Genomic DNA, 14,299 nt, shown 5'->3' on the forward strand with positions numbered 1-14,299 from the left:
AAAAGGAGTCACTACAGTAAGCAGCTCCCACTAGTGCTGCTCACAGAGTGGTCACGGCGTATGGGATACTACCAAGAGATGGCGGATGAAGCCAAGGCACGAGAGAAGATGACTGTTGGAAGTGGGGGTAGGGCAAAGGGAAGGCACAAAGAAAGAGCAAAGATCTAAAAACAGAGTACAGAAGAAACTAAAGAGGGGAAGGAAGAGGTTCAAAGGACAGGAGGAAATGGGTCACCGAGAGACCAAAGAAAAAGGTTGAATGGGAATGGAGGGAAAAAGTTTAGAGGGGAAAAGGCCAAAGAATTAACTGGAGGAAAGATATTAGAAGAGGGTAAGACAAAGACAGAAGTTAAGAAGCTAGGGGAAGATGGAGTTAAAAATAGAAAGAAAAAGGGGAGCAGTTACAGTGCAAAGAAAGGCACAGTCAAACTGTCATCTACACTATGTAATTACATATAAAACCAGCATCTAGTACATCTGGGATGAGGGGTGCGATTCAGCCAGCACTTTACACAGCTTCTCAGGGGTTAAGCATATTTGAAGAGCAAAAAGTACCCATCTTGCTCTGACAGGTGGATGAGAGGTTTGATCTGCTGCCCACAAAAATGCACTAGTGTAAAATTCCTCATGGTGTTATCATGAACTGTGTCTAGAAGCCAGTTATTTATAGGAATTATATTTGGGTTATTTGGAATTATATATATTATTTGGGTTATTTGGAATATGACCTGACTGCATGTTAGTGTCTAAAATTCTGTAATTCATCAGAGTTGCTGCTCCACCACAGAGCTGTATAAAAAATATTTTGAGACCCTGTGTCCCTAGCCCACCTCTGTTTATTAGGTCTTTGCCTACTTTTAGAAACTTGCTCTAAATAAGTCAGCTTTGCCCAATTACTTTCAGCTCTCAGAAACTTCATTTGCCACTCTTCTTGCTCATGGCTGTTGTTCCGCTAAGAGCTAACAAGTCTCAGTGACCAGAAATATCTGCAAGCGACCGCCGTTATTACAGTTGGAGCTTTTAGATACTACCAACATCCAGCCCCCCTCTCTGTTAGGCTCTGTATAAAACGATGAAACAAGCCCCTGCCCTAAAGAGCTCAGATGAGACAAAGGGTGGGAGAGGAAAGAGGCATGAAGATGTAGAAACTTACCAAGATCACAAAGGCAAGCGACAGAAGAAACAGAACTCAAGTGTCCTGACTTCCAGTCCAGTGTCCGACTTAATAGACCATGGCACCTCTCTAACAGCTGTATCAGTGGTTTCCAGACACTGGGACACATACTAGTATTCACCAATGGTACTTGAGCTGGCTGTCATCTCACCAGTGGTCTCATCGCAACATTCCTCCTTTCATTAGGGCGCAACTGGAAAAAGCAATCATTGCTCAGAAAAGGTTGTGACTATCGAAGTTAGACTCAGGGCTCACAGTTTGTCAGACCACTCTGTTTTATTAGCACAGCGCTCTGCTAATAACATCCAGATAATATGAGCACCATGCAAGACACAAACTATTTGTACAGATAAAAGGGCGAGCACTTAACAAGATAACAAAGGAAGCAGAATCTGATAAGTTTACCTGGGCTAGGCATGCATATCTTATTTCCTTACTAACTATTACCAATCTTCTGTTAATGTTTCGCCATTAGCGCCCTTGTTTATGCCTAATGTTTCTTTCCTGGCACCTGTATTTCAACATTTCTTATTTCTGCTTAAAGGTACATACAACATTTCTTTAACCCATTCTTATATTTACAATATAATTCATTCTACTTTCACATGACCCTCTGCATTAGCCATACCACGTGGGAATCCTTGAAACAAGCAATTTTAGTAAGAGAAACGACAGTGAGGGGGGGGGGGTCACTTTGTGAATCAGTCCTGCACAGTGTCACTCTTTGGGCAATTACATAAAATGGCCTCGAAGTTAAGGCTACAGTGCATTATCTGCTCATAGTGAAATATGCTACAAAGGCACAAAGTATGTTCAGTAGCACTCAATACTGGCAAATCCACCTCCATAGCAATAGAGAAAGGGTTGTTGCAGCTACATTGTTAACAGTAAATTAAAAATGTGTTACCTTGGGGCCTGGAACAGGTCTCCTTTCACACTCCTCCAGGACCTGGCTTATAGTGAGTGAAATACATTCTGTCTTCCATGCTTCATCTTGATTCAAAGGATGTTATACTGGAAAATTAGGACATTTAGACTCTCTCATACTCTTTCCATTAAAGGTTATGAAAAGGGAAAACATCTCCACTCATCAGACAAGGAGATCTGACCTGTCCTTCATTGCTTTCCCACCTCATCTTCTATATACTAGAAATGGATTTTTAAGTCAGCGTTTCTCACCACAGGCTTTTCTTGCAGCCACAGCCTCCTGGGCTGTTATTGGGGGGGGGGGGGGAGTAGCAGTCCCTCCCTGTTGCTCCTGGATGCACCGTCTTGGTGTTGGTTGCTGGGGCCACCAGCAGTGGTTGGTCCCTGCTCCCCCAGTGGAGACACCTGGAGCACACTGCTGGAGGACCAGGCAGTCGGTAAGTTCCCCACCTTCCCAGGGGTGGTGGGGTTCAGACTTTGGGCAGAAAGGCGGCAGCCTCTGGTCACAGGGCTTTAGGCTCCAGTCCCCCACTGCTTCCCTGCCACTTCATTGCCCCCAGCCCCCGCTGCCTCCCCAGAACCTCCCATTCAGGGCTTAATTTGTTCCCAGGCTTGACAGGGCTTAGTAAGTCTGTTGTGAAAAGTGATATTAACAGGTGTATAACTGTCACTTTTCACAGCAGACTTACTAGCTAGCAATAAATAAATTACAATGATTTGGACATATATATTTGTTTTTCCTGAAGCTAGTCAAGTATTTTAGGGAAAAAAGTGAGAGAGCAGCCACCAGCAAGAGTTAGTGGCTGCACTGAGGCCATCAAAAAAAGTTTGTCCTGAGGATCCCTGCAGGTTTTAGTTATTAGTTCCACAAATTACACTACCACCCCCAGATGTCGTCTATGGGTCAGCAACTACCAAAATGAGTTTCATTCCGCAACTCTTAATATATATATTTTTTAAAGCATTCTGTTCTCTGGCACCCTCCAAAAAGAAAAGTGACATCTGAAAAGGCATATTCTAAAATGGATTTCATGCTCCAAAGTTATTTTGCCTCTTTCCCGTCACCCATCTTCTCTGCTCATTTTACATAGGAATGGCCATACTGGGTCAGACCAAAGGTTCATCTAGCCCACTATCCTGTCTTCCGACAGTGGCCAGTGCCAGGTGTCCCAGCGGAAATGAACAGAACAGGTGATCATCAAGTGATCCATCCCCTGTTGCTCATTCCCAGCTTCTGGCAAACAAGAGGTTAGGGATACCATTTCCGCCCATCCTGGCTAATAGCCATTGACTGACCTATCCTCCATGAATTTATCTAGTTCTTTTTTGAACCCTGTTATAGTCTTGGCCTTCACATCATCCTCTGGCAAGGAGTTCCACAGGTTTACTGTGTGTTGTGTGAAGAAATACTTCCTTTTGTTTTAAACCTGCTGTCTATTAATTTCATTTGGTGACCTCTAGTTCTTGTGTTATGAAAAGTAGGAAACAACACTTCCTTATCTACTTTCTCTACACCAATCATGATTTTATAGACCACAATCATATCTCCCCTTAGTCATCTCTTTTCCAAGCTCAAAAGTCAGTCATATTAATCTCTCCTCATACAGAAACAGTTCCATACCCCTAATCATTTTTGTTGCCCTTTTCTGAACCTTTATCAATTCCAACCTATCTTTGTTGAGATGGGGTGACCACATGTGCACACAGGGCTGGCTCCAGGCACCAGCATTCCAAGCAGGTGCTTGGGATGGCAATGTGCAAGGGGCGGCAGTCTATGTGTTTTTGCCCCCAAGCAGTGAGCCAAATTGCCGCTGCGGATGGCGGGGGCAGTCCATGTGCCGTTAGGGTGGCACGCGCGTTTCCGCAGCAGTGGCAATTCGGCGGCAGCTTCTGTCGTCAGCTGGAAGACAAAAGCTGCGCCACTGCGGATATCTGAACACAGAAGTTGCAACCAAATTGCCACTGCTGTGGAAACTTGCGTGCCGCCCTAGCAGCACACGGACTGCCCCCGCCATCCGCCGTGGCAATTCGGCATGCTGGTTGGGGCAGCAAAAACAGTAGTGCCGGCCCTGTCTGCACACAGTATTCAAGATGTGGGCGTACCATGGATTTATATAGAGGCACCATGATATTTTCTGTCCTATTATCTATCCCTTTCTTAATTATTCCCAGCCTTTTGTTTGCTTTTTTGACTGCCGCTGCAAACTGAGTGGATGTTTTCAGAGAACTATCCACAATGACTCCAAAATCTGTTTCTTGAGTGGTAACAGCTAATTTAGACACCATCATTTTATACGTATAGTTGGGATTATGCTTTCCAATGTGCATTACTTTGCATTTATCAGCATTAAATTTCATCTGCCATTTTGTTGCCCAGTCATCCAGTTTTGAGAGATCCTTTTGTAGCTCTTCGCAGTCTGCCTGGGTCTTAACTATCGTTAGTAATTTTGTATTATCTGCAAGTTTTTCACCTCACTGTTTCTCTCTTTTTCCAGATCATTTATGAGTATGTTGAATAGGACTGGTCTCAGAACAGATCCCTGGGGGACACCACTGTTTACTTCTCTCTATGCTGAAAACTGACCATTTATACCCATCCTTTGTTTCCTATCTTTTAACCAGTTGCCAGTCCATAAGATCACCTACCCTTTTATCCCGTGGCAGCTTACTTTGCCTAAGAGCCTTTGGTGAGGGACCTTGTCAACCGCTTTCTGAAAATCTAAGTTCACTATATCCACCGGATCACTTGGTCCACATACTTGCTGACCCCCCTTAAAGAATTCTAGTAGATTGGCGAGCCATGATTTCCCTTTACTAAAACCATGTTGACTCTTCCTCAACAAATTATGTTCATCTATATGGCTGACAATATTGTTCCTTAGCATAGTTTCAACCAACTTGTGTGGTACTGAAGTTAGACTTACAGGCCTGTAATTGCCGTGATCACCTCTGGAGCCCTTTTTAAAAATTGGCACTACATTAGCTATCCTCTAGTCATCTGGTATAGAAGCTGATTTAAATGATAAAGTTACGGACTACAGTTAGTAGTTCTGCAATTTCACATTTGAGTTCCTTCAGAACTCTTGGTTGAATACCATCTGGTCCTGGTGACTTATTGCTGTTTATCAATTTGTTCCAAAACCTCCTCCAATGACACCTTAATCTGGGACAGTTCCTCAGATCTGTCACCTAAAAAGAACAGCTCAGGTTTGGGAATCTCCCTCACATCCTCAGCCATGAAGACTGATGCAAAGAACTCATTTAGTTTCTCCGCAATGGCCTTATCATCGAGTGCTCCTTTAGCACCTTGATCGTCCAGTGGCCCCATTGGTTGTTTAGTAGGCTTCCTGCTTCTGATGTACTTTAAAAAATTGCGATGACTTTTTGAGTCTTTGGCTAACTGTTCCTCAAATTCTTTTTTAGCCTTCCTAATTGTATTTTTACACTTCATTTGCCACTGTTTATGCTCCTTTCTATTTTCCTCACTAGGATTTAACTTCCACTTTTTAAAGGATGCCGTTTTGCTTCTCACCGCTACGGTGGCTCTTTTTTGGTTCTATTACTATGTTTTTTAATTTGGGGTATACATTTGTCTATTATGGTGTCTTTAAAAAGTTTCCATGAAGCTTACAGAGATTTCACTTTTGGCACTGTACCCTTTAACTAACCTCCTCATTTTTGGGAAGTTCCCCTTTCTGAAATTAAACGCTAGTGTTGGGCCACTGTGGTGTTTTTCCTGCCACAGGGATATTAAATTTAATTATATTATGGTCACTATTACCAAGCAGTCCAGCTATATTCACCTCTTGAACCAGATCCTCTGCTCCATTTAGGATTAAATCAAGAATTGCCTCTACTCTGGTGGGTTCCAGGACCAGCTGCTCCAAGAAGCAGTCATTTAAGGTGTCAAGAAACTTCACCTCTGCATCCCATCCTGAGGTGACATGTACCCAGTCAACATGGAGATAAACTCAATAATGCGGAATTTCAATTATTTTAATAGCCCCTCTAATCTCCCTGAGCATTTCACAGGGTGTGTCTATACTATCCCCGAGATTGGCGGGTAGTGCTCGATGTATTGCGTCTCATCTAGATGCGACAAATCAGTCCCTGAATCGATGGAATCCCTGGGCAGGAGGAGTAAGCGGAGTCGACGGGGGAGACGCAGCAGTTGACTCGCCGCCATGCGGACGGCCAGGTAAGTCAAACTAAGATACTTCGACTTCAGCTACGCGAATAGTGTAGCTGAAGTTGTGTATCTTAGTTCAACCTCCCACCCCCGCTACTGTAGCCCAGGCCACAGTTACTATCACCATCCTGGTCATGTGGTCGGTAATATATCCCTACTGCTATATTCTTATTATTAGACCACGGAATTACTATCCATAGAGATTCTATGAAACAGTTTGATTCATTTATGATTTTTACTTCATTTGATTCCATGCTTTTTCTTTCACATATAATGCCATTCCCCTACCAACACAATCTGTTCTGTCCTCCTGCTATATTTGGAACCCTGGTATTACTATATCCTACTGCTAATCCTCATTCCACCAAGTTTCTGTGATGCCTATTACATTAGTATCCTCATTTAAATACAAGGCACTTCAGTTCACCCATTCTACTACTTATACTTCTAGCATTGGTATGTAAGTACTTTAAAAATTTGTCTCCTGTTAGCTGTCTGCAATTACACAAATGTAATTGAATAGAACTCTTTTTTATTTGACTATTTCTGATCAGACCGTGCCTGTAATTTATCATTTTCCATCCTCTGCTCCTCACCAGGACATAGAGATTATCTTTAAATAGATCTTCCCCTAAGGGATGTCCAAACCATGTGCTCCTCCGCACCTGTAAGCTTTCCCCCAGCCCTTAGTTTAAAAACTGCTCTACAACCTTTTTAAGTGCGAGCAATCGGGTTCCATTTTGGTTTAAGTGGAGCCCATTGTTCCTGTATTGGCTCCCCCTTTCCCAAGGCTCCCCAGTTCCTAATAAATCTAAACTCCTCCATACACCATCATCTCATCCATGCATTGAGACTCTGCAGTTCTGCTGATCTAACTGGCCCTTGTGCATGGAACTGGAAGCATTTCAGAGAATGCTACCATGGAGGTCCTGGACTTCAATCTCTCACCTAGCAGCCTAAATTTGGCCTCCAGGACTTCCCTCCTATCCTTCCCTATGTCACTGGTACCTACGTGAAGCATAACCAGCGGCTCCTCCACAACACTACACATAAGTACATCTAGATATCTCGAGAGATCAACAACCTTCAGATCACACAGGTAAGTCACCATGCTGTTCTCCCGGTCATCGCAAACCCAGCTATGTTTCTAATGATCAAATTGCTTTCACTGCAAATAAAGAAATAAAGAAAAAAAAGACAGTTACTCACCTTTGTAACTGTTGTTCTTCGAGATGTGTTGCTCATATCCATTCCAATTAGGTGTGCATGCGTGCCGCATGCACGTTCGTCAGAAGATTTTTACCCTAGCAACACTGGGTGGGTCAGCTGGGTCGGCCCCTGGAGTGGCGCCGTTATGGCGCTGGATATATACCCTTGCCGACCCAATGGCCCTTCAGTTCCTTCTTGCCGGCTACTCCGACAGAGGGGAAGGAGGACAGGTTTGGAATGGATATGAGCAACACATCTCGAAGAACAACAGTTACAAAGGTGAGTAACTGTCTTTTCTTCAAGTGCTTGCTCATATCGATTCCAGTTAGGTGATTCCCAAGCCTTATCTAGGCAGTGGGGTCGGAGTGAGATGTGGCAGAATGCAAAACCGCTGAGCCAAATGCTGCATCATCTCTGGACTGTTGAACTAATGTGTAATGTGAGGCAAAGGTGTGAATCAATGATGACCAGGTAGCTGCCCGACATATTTCCTGGATGGGAACATGGGCCAGGAAGGCAGCAGATGAAGCTTGCGCCCGAGTAGAATGGGCAATGAGGTGGCTAGCCGGAACGTGAACCAATTCATAGCATGTGCGGATGCAGGATGTCACCCAAGATGAAATTCATTGGGAAGAGACCAGTAGGCCTTTCATCCGGTCTGCAACAGCTACAAAGAGCTGAGGTGACCTTCGGAAGGGTTTGGTTCTCCTGATATAAAAGGTGAGAGCCCTGTGGACATCCAGGGTGTGTAGCTTTTGTTCCCAATGTGATGGGTGCGGCTTCGGGAAGAAGACTGGGAGGAACATGCCTTGATTGACATGAAAGGCGGACACCACCTTAGGGAGGAAAGAGGAGTGTGGTCGCAGCTGTACCTTGTCCTTATGGTATACCGTATACGGGGGGTTGGAAGGCATAAAGTAGGTGCCTTCTCCACGGGATCAGGAATGCGTCTGAGTGGGAGCCCGGGGAGCATCCCTGGAAGAAGCAGAACACCTGGCATTTCCAGTTCTCTTGGGAGGCAAAGAAGTCTATGTGGGGAAACCCCCACTTCCGGAAAACAGAAGGGATGACGTCCGGACAAATCGACCAATTGTGAGACAGGAAGGATCTGCTGAGGTGATCCGCCAGAGTCTTCTGGACTCCTGGGAGAAAAGACGCTACCAATTCGATCGAGTGGGCTATGCAAAAGTTCCAGAGGTGGACGGCTTCTTGACAAAGGAGGGAGGAGCATGCTCCGCCCTGCTTGTTTATGTAAAACATGGCCGTTGTGTTGTCCGTGAATACTGACACACAATGGCCTTGGAGATGGTCTCGAAACACCTGGCATGCTAGACGGACTGATCTCAGCTCCCGCACATTGATGTTTAAGGCCAGTTCTTGGGACAACCAGAGGCCTTGAGTGCGAAAGCCTCCGAGGTGAGCACCCCAACCCAGAGATGATGCGTCCATTGTCAGGACCATTGAGGGTTGCGGTGGGTGGAATGGCATCCCTGCACAGACTAGAGTGGGGTCTAGCCATTAGGTTAGGGAGCCCAGAACCTTCCTGGGGATAGTGAGCACTGAGTCCAGGCTGTGTCTGTGTGGTTGGTATATTGAAGCAAGCCAGGTTTGGAAGGGACGGGGGCGTAGCCTGGCATACTTGGTCACGAAGGTGCAGGAGGCCACGTGACCTTCCTGGCTGAGGTAGGTGCACACCGACTTTGTCGGGAAGGTTTGAAGACTTTGGATTATTGAAGCCATTACTTGAAAACGCGACTGTGGGAGGCAGGCAGGCTCTGGCCAGATTGGAGTCCAGAACCGCTCTGATAAAGTCTATTCTCTGTGTGGGTGTCAGAGTAGCCTTTTCTGTGTTGATCATGAGGCCCAGGCTCCCGAAGAGGTCTGCAACGATGTGCAGGTGCTGTGATACTTGCAACTGGGAAGTCCCTCGAATGAGCCAATCATCGAGATACAGGTAGATGTGTACCCGACGCCGCCGGAGTGAGGCGGCGACTACAGCCATGCATTTTGTGAAGACACGCGGAGCTGCAGAAAGGCCAAACGGAAGTACAGTGAACTGAAAGCGTTGATGGTTAACCACAAAACGGAGGTACCGTCTGTGTGGTGGGTAGACTGCGATGTGGAAATACGTGTCCTTCATATCGAGGGTGGCATACCAGTCTCCTGGATCCAGGGACGAGATAATGGTCCCCAGGGTTACCATGCGGAACTTCAATTTTGTCATGAATTTGTTGAGTTCTCGCAGGTCTAGGATCAGTCGTAGACCCTTTCTTTGCCTTGGGGATTAAGAAGTAGCGGGAATAGAACCCTTGCCTCTCATGTCCTCTGGCACCTCCTCTATGGCTCCCATGGCTAGGAGCGACTGGACCTCTTGTAAGAGGGATTGCTCGTGAGAAGGGTCCCTGAAGAGGGATGGGTGGGGAGGGTGGGAAGGCGGGGTTGAAGCAAACTGGAGGTGGTATCCCCTTTCCACTGTGCACAGGACCCAAGGATCTGAAGTTAGCTGGGAGCAAGCAGGGAGGAATTGGGAGAGGCGACGGAAAAAGGGAGGAGAAGGATCCGGTAGGGTAACTGGTGGGCCATCCTCAGGCGTCCCATCAAAAGTTCTGCTTGGGCCCCGCTAGTGGTTTAGGGGGCACCTGATTTTGAGCTCCTTGAGGGCCAGATTGTCTCTGGCGATTCCCCCTGCGATGCTTTCTGGTAACGTTCTGACGCAGCCTAGGCTGGGCATAAGGACGGTGCAGCTGGGGCCGGAAGGTCCTGTATTGGGTCACTGGCATATGCATACCCAGTGAGCGCATTATAAGGCAATTGTCCTTCAGACTTTGCAACCTGGGGTCAGTCTTGTCTGAGGGCTGGTCTACACTGGGGGGAAAAAATTGATCTAAGATACGCAACTTCAGCTACGTGAATAGCGTAGCTGAAGTCGAAGTATCTTAGATCGAGTTACCTACCATCCTCACGGTGCGAGATCGACGTCCGTGGCTCCCCCTGTCGACTCCGCTACTGCAGTTCATGTTGGAGGAGTTCCGGAGTCGACAGGAGCTCATTCGGGGATTGATATATCGCGTCTAGATGAGACGCGATATCTCGATCCCCGAGAAATAGATTGCTACCCGCCGATATGGCCGGTAGTAAATATGTACCCGAGAAAAGGCCCTGGTCTTCGAAGGGTAAATCCTGAATAGTTTGTTGCAATTCAGGGGCAAGGCCTGAAACCTGGAGCCAGGAGATACGCCTCATCGTCACTCTTGATGCCAGAGTTCTGGCTGCAGAGTCCGCTGCATCCAGAGAGGCTTGGAGGGAGGTTCTTGCTACTGTTATACCCTCCTCAAGTAGGGCCGTGAATTCTTGATGGGATTCCTGGGGAAGAAGCTCCGTAAACATCCCCAAGGACACCAAAGTGTTAAAGTTATACCTACGTAGGAGGGCTTGTTGGTTTGCCACCCTAAGTTGGAGGCCCCCAGCTGAGTATATTTTGTGGCCTAGGAGGTCCAGACGCCTAGCCTCCTTTGACTTAGAAGCCGGGGCTTGCTGGCCGTGATGCTCCCTTTTGTTCACCGACTGGACAACTAGAGAGCAAGAAGGTGGATGAGTGTAGAGATATTCATACCCCTTTGAGGGGACCATATATTTCCTCTCTACTCCCCTTGCTGTAGGTGGAATTGAAGCTGGGGCTTACCAAATGGTATCCGCATTAGCCTGTATGGTGCGGACGAACGGAAGAGCCACTCTAGTAGGTGCATCAGCCGATAGGATGTCCACAACTGGGTCCTCTATTTCAGGGACCTCCGCCACCTGTAAGTTCATATTCTGAGCCACTTCCCTCAAAAGGTCTTGATGGGCCCTGAGATCAATTGGTGGAGGGCCTGAGGAGGATGTCCCCGCCACCGCCTCATCAGGTGAGGAGGAAGAGGAGAGGCCCAGGAGGTCCTGTGGTGGCTCCTGTACTTGAGGGGTGTCATCTGCATCAGGTGGAACCTCGGTGACTGCAGATGATACTGGAGCCTCATCCGTGCCCATGGCGGGTGGGGATGGCGGCTTATTGTCGCCTCTGGTACCTGGTGTTCTGACAGGACCAACCGTTGAGCCACTGATGGTGCACCTTGGGATTGGTGGTATGCCCACAGTGTCCAAAAGGACCAGTGATGAGGCCCTTGCTTGTGGCTCTGTCTCTCTGGAAATATGTGGCTGGGGATGTCAGAATCACACTCCTGATGGTAGGATGCGTTACCAGCCTGCAATGAGACCGATTGCACGGCGGTGCTGATAGACCCTGGGAGGGCGCCACTGTTCTCGACGCTCGAGCCCGGGGCGGTACCGGTGAGTGGTACCAGGAGCTATAATGGTACCGCGAGCGAGACTGGGACCTTCTACCGTACTGGTGCCGGGAGATCGAACGAGATCTTGAGTCTCTTCGTCTGGAGCGACTGCGGGATACACGGTGCTGAGATCAGTGCCGTGAGTCGAATCGGTATCAGGAGTATCTGTCCAGCGAACGAGATGTCAAATGGTGCCACGAGTGCGACCAGTACCGCAATGGAGAGCGGTGCTGGGACTGTGAGCAGCGCCAGGAGCGGGAATGGCGCGATCGAGAGCATCTGCGAGACCGTGATCTTGAACGACGTCTCTCTGGTGGACCAATGGAAGGTGGCCTTACTAGGGCCGGCTTGCCGATGGATTGTATGACCTGAACCAGCGGTGCTGGGGGTTGGGGCCGTGTTGACTCCGTCATTGCGCTGAGCTCTCTTGCCGTGGAGAAGGTCTCCGGTGTAGAAGGGAGGGCAAGCTCAAACACAGCATGAGCTGAAGAGCTGTCAGGCACCGGACTCAATGGCCCTTGTGGGACCAGAATTGACGGCGCCGCGCTTGGTGGAGTCGCAATCTGCGGTGCCACAGTCAACAGTGCCGTGGCAGATGATAGTGCCGGACGAACCATCTTGGAAAAGCGCTCCTTCCGTGGAGCTAAAGTGGGAGCACTATGTTGCTTCCCGGGTCTCGGGGACAGGGAGCGGTGCCGAGCAGATGTCGGTGCCGGGACTCCTCCTCAGTACCGAAGTGGTCCAGGGCCGGAGGGGTGCTCCTTACAGAAGCAGTCTGTTGAGCGCTTAGTACCGATGCTGCAGGACTAAGTGCCGACTCCATGAGGAGCTGTTTCAATCGAAAGTCCTGCTCCTTCTTCGTCCTTGGTTTAAACGACTTGCAGATGTGGCACTTATCAGCAAGGTGGGATTCCCCTAGGCACTTGAGGCAGGAGTCATGGGGATCCCCTATTGGCATTGGCTTTTGGCACGCCGAGCATGGTTTGAATCCTGGTGCCTTGGGCATGGGCTTGCATTGGGGTGGAGGAAAGGGGCTAATCCCCGATCCCCCCTTAAACTATATATACCAACTAACTAAAACTAGCTATAACTACAAGAACTCGAACTATACACACAGTAAACAGCAAAGAACTATGAGTAGCTAGGGACGTGGAGATCAGCAAAGCTGCGCTTCACTGTTCCAACGACCGTCACAGGCAGTAAGAAGGAACTGAAGTGCTGTTGGGTCGGCAGGGGTATATATCCGGTGTCATAATGGCGCCACTCCAGGGGGCGACCCAGCAGACGCACCGAGTGTTGCTAGAGTAAAAATCTTCCGATGAATGTGCACGCGGCACGCACACTCCTAATTGCAATCGATATGAGCAAGCACTCGAAGAAGAACATATGCACCCTAGAAGGCTTCCCATCCCAGGTTAGCAGGCAGTACCAGCAGCTAAAAAAGGGCAGAGCTAGAGTGCAGCAGAAATCTGCTCCACTGTGCAGTACTGTTGTAGCTGTGCTGGTCCCAGGACGATAGAGACAAAAAGTGCGTAAGATAATATCTTATTCTTCTGATGGTGAAAAAGAAGCTTTTGAGCTACACAGATCATTTTCTGGTCTGGGAAATGCACCCTGTCATAGCTAAGGTTACATTTTAGTCACGGGTATTTGTAGTAAAAAGTCATGGACAGTCATGGGCAGTAAAGAAAAATTCATGGCCCGTGACCTGTCCATGACTTTTATTATATACTCCTGACTGCAACTTGGTTGCTCTGGGGGGCGGGGCGGCAGCCCAGGAGTACCATGGGTGCTCTGGGGGAGGGGAGGTGCAGCCTGGGGGCACTGCGGGTGCTGAGGGGTGGTGGTGTGTGGTCTGGGACTCCTGCTGGTGCTGGGTGGAGGAGAGGGGCTGGCGGGCTCCTTATGGTGCTCCCGGAAGTGGCTAGGTAGAGGCAGGGCCAAGGGGGGCTCCACGCACTGTCCCCGCCCGCTCTGCAGATAGGAACCAGACATGCTGGCGGCTTCCGGGGAGCCCCCCCGCCACCAAGGTAAGCACCACCTATCCTGCGCCCCAACCCCCTGCCTCAGCCCTGAGTCCCCTCCCATACCCAAACTCCTGCTGCTGCAGGGGGGAGGGGCGCTGTGCTCGAGGATTAGGTTTCTTGCATTTGCTCAGGAAATACACGTCAGTGTTACATCTTCTTTCTTCATTTTGTTGAGTTTCCATTTCACACGTCAAAATTACATATAATTCTCTGTTGTTTGCAGTGTTGGTATAACCATGTTGATCCCAGGATATTAGGGAAAAGGAGGGTAAGATAATATCTTTTATTGGACCAACCTGTGTTGGTAAAAGACAAGGTTTTCAGCTACACAGAGCTCTTATCTTAAAAAGTGTTTACTACTTATGCTAAGCAATCTGTTTCACCTTGTGACACGTAAGTATCTTTCCCAGACCTGAAGAAGAGATCTGCGTAGCTCAAAAGCTTGTCCCCC

This window comes from Gopherus evgoodei, chromosome 9, assembly GCF_007399415.2.
Source record: "Gopherus evgoodei ecotype Sinaloan lineage chromosome 9, rGopEvg1_v1.p, whole genome shotgun sequence".
In the NCBI taxonomy this organism is placed as follows: domain Eukaryota; kingdom Metazoa; phylum Chordata; order Testudines; family Testudinidae; genus Gopherus; species Gopherus evgoodei.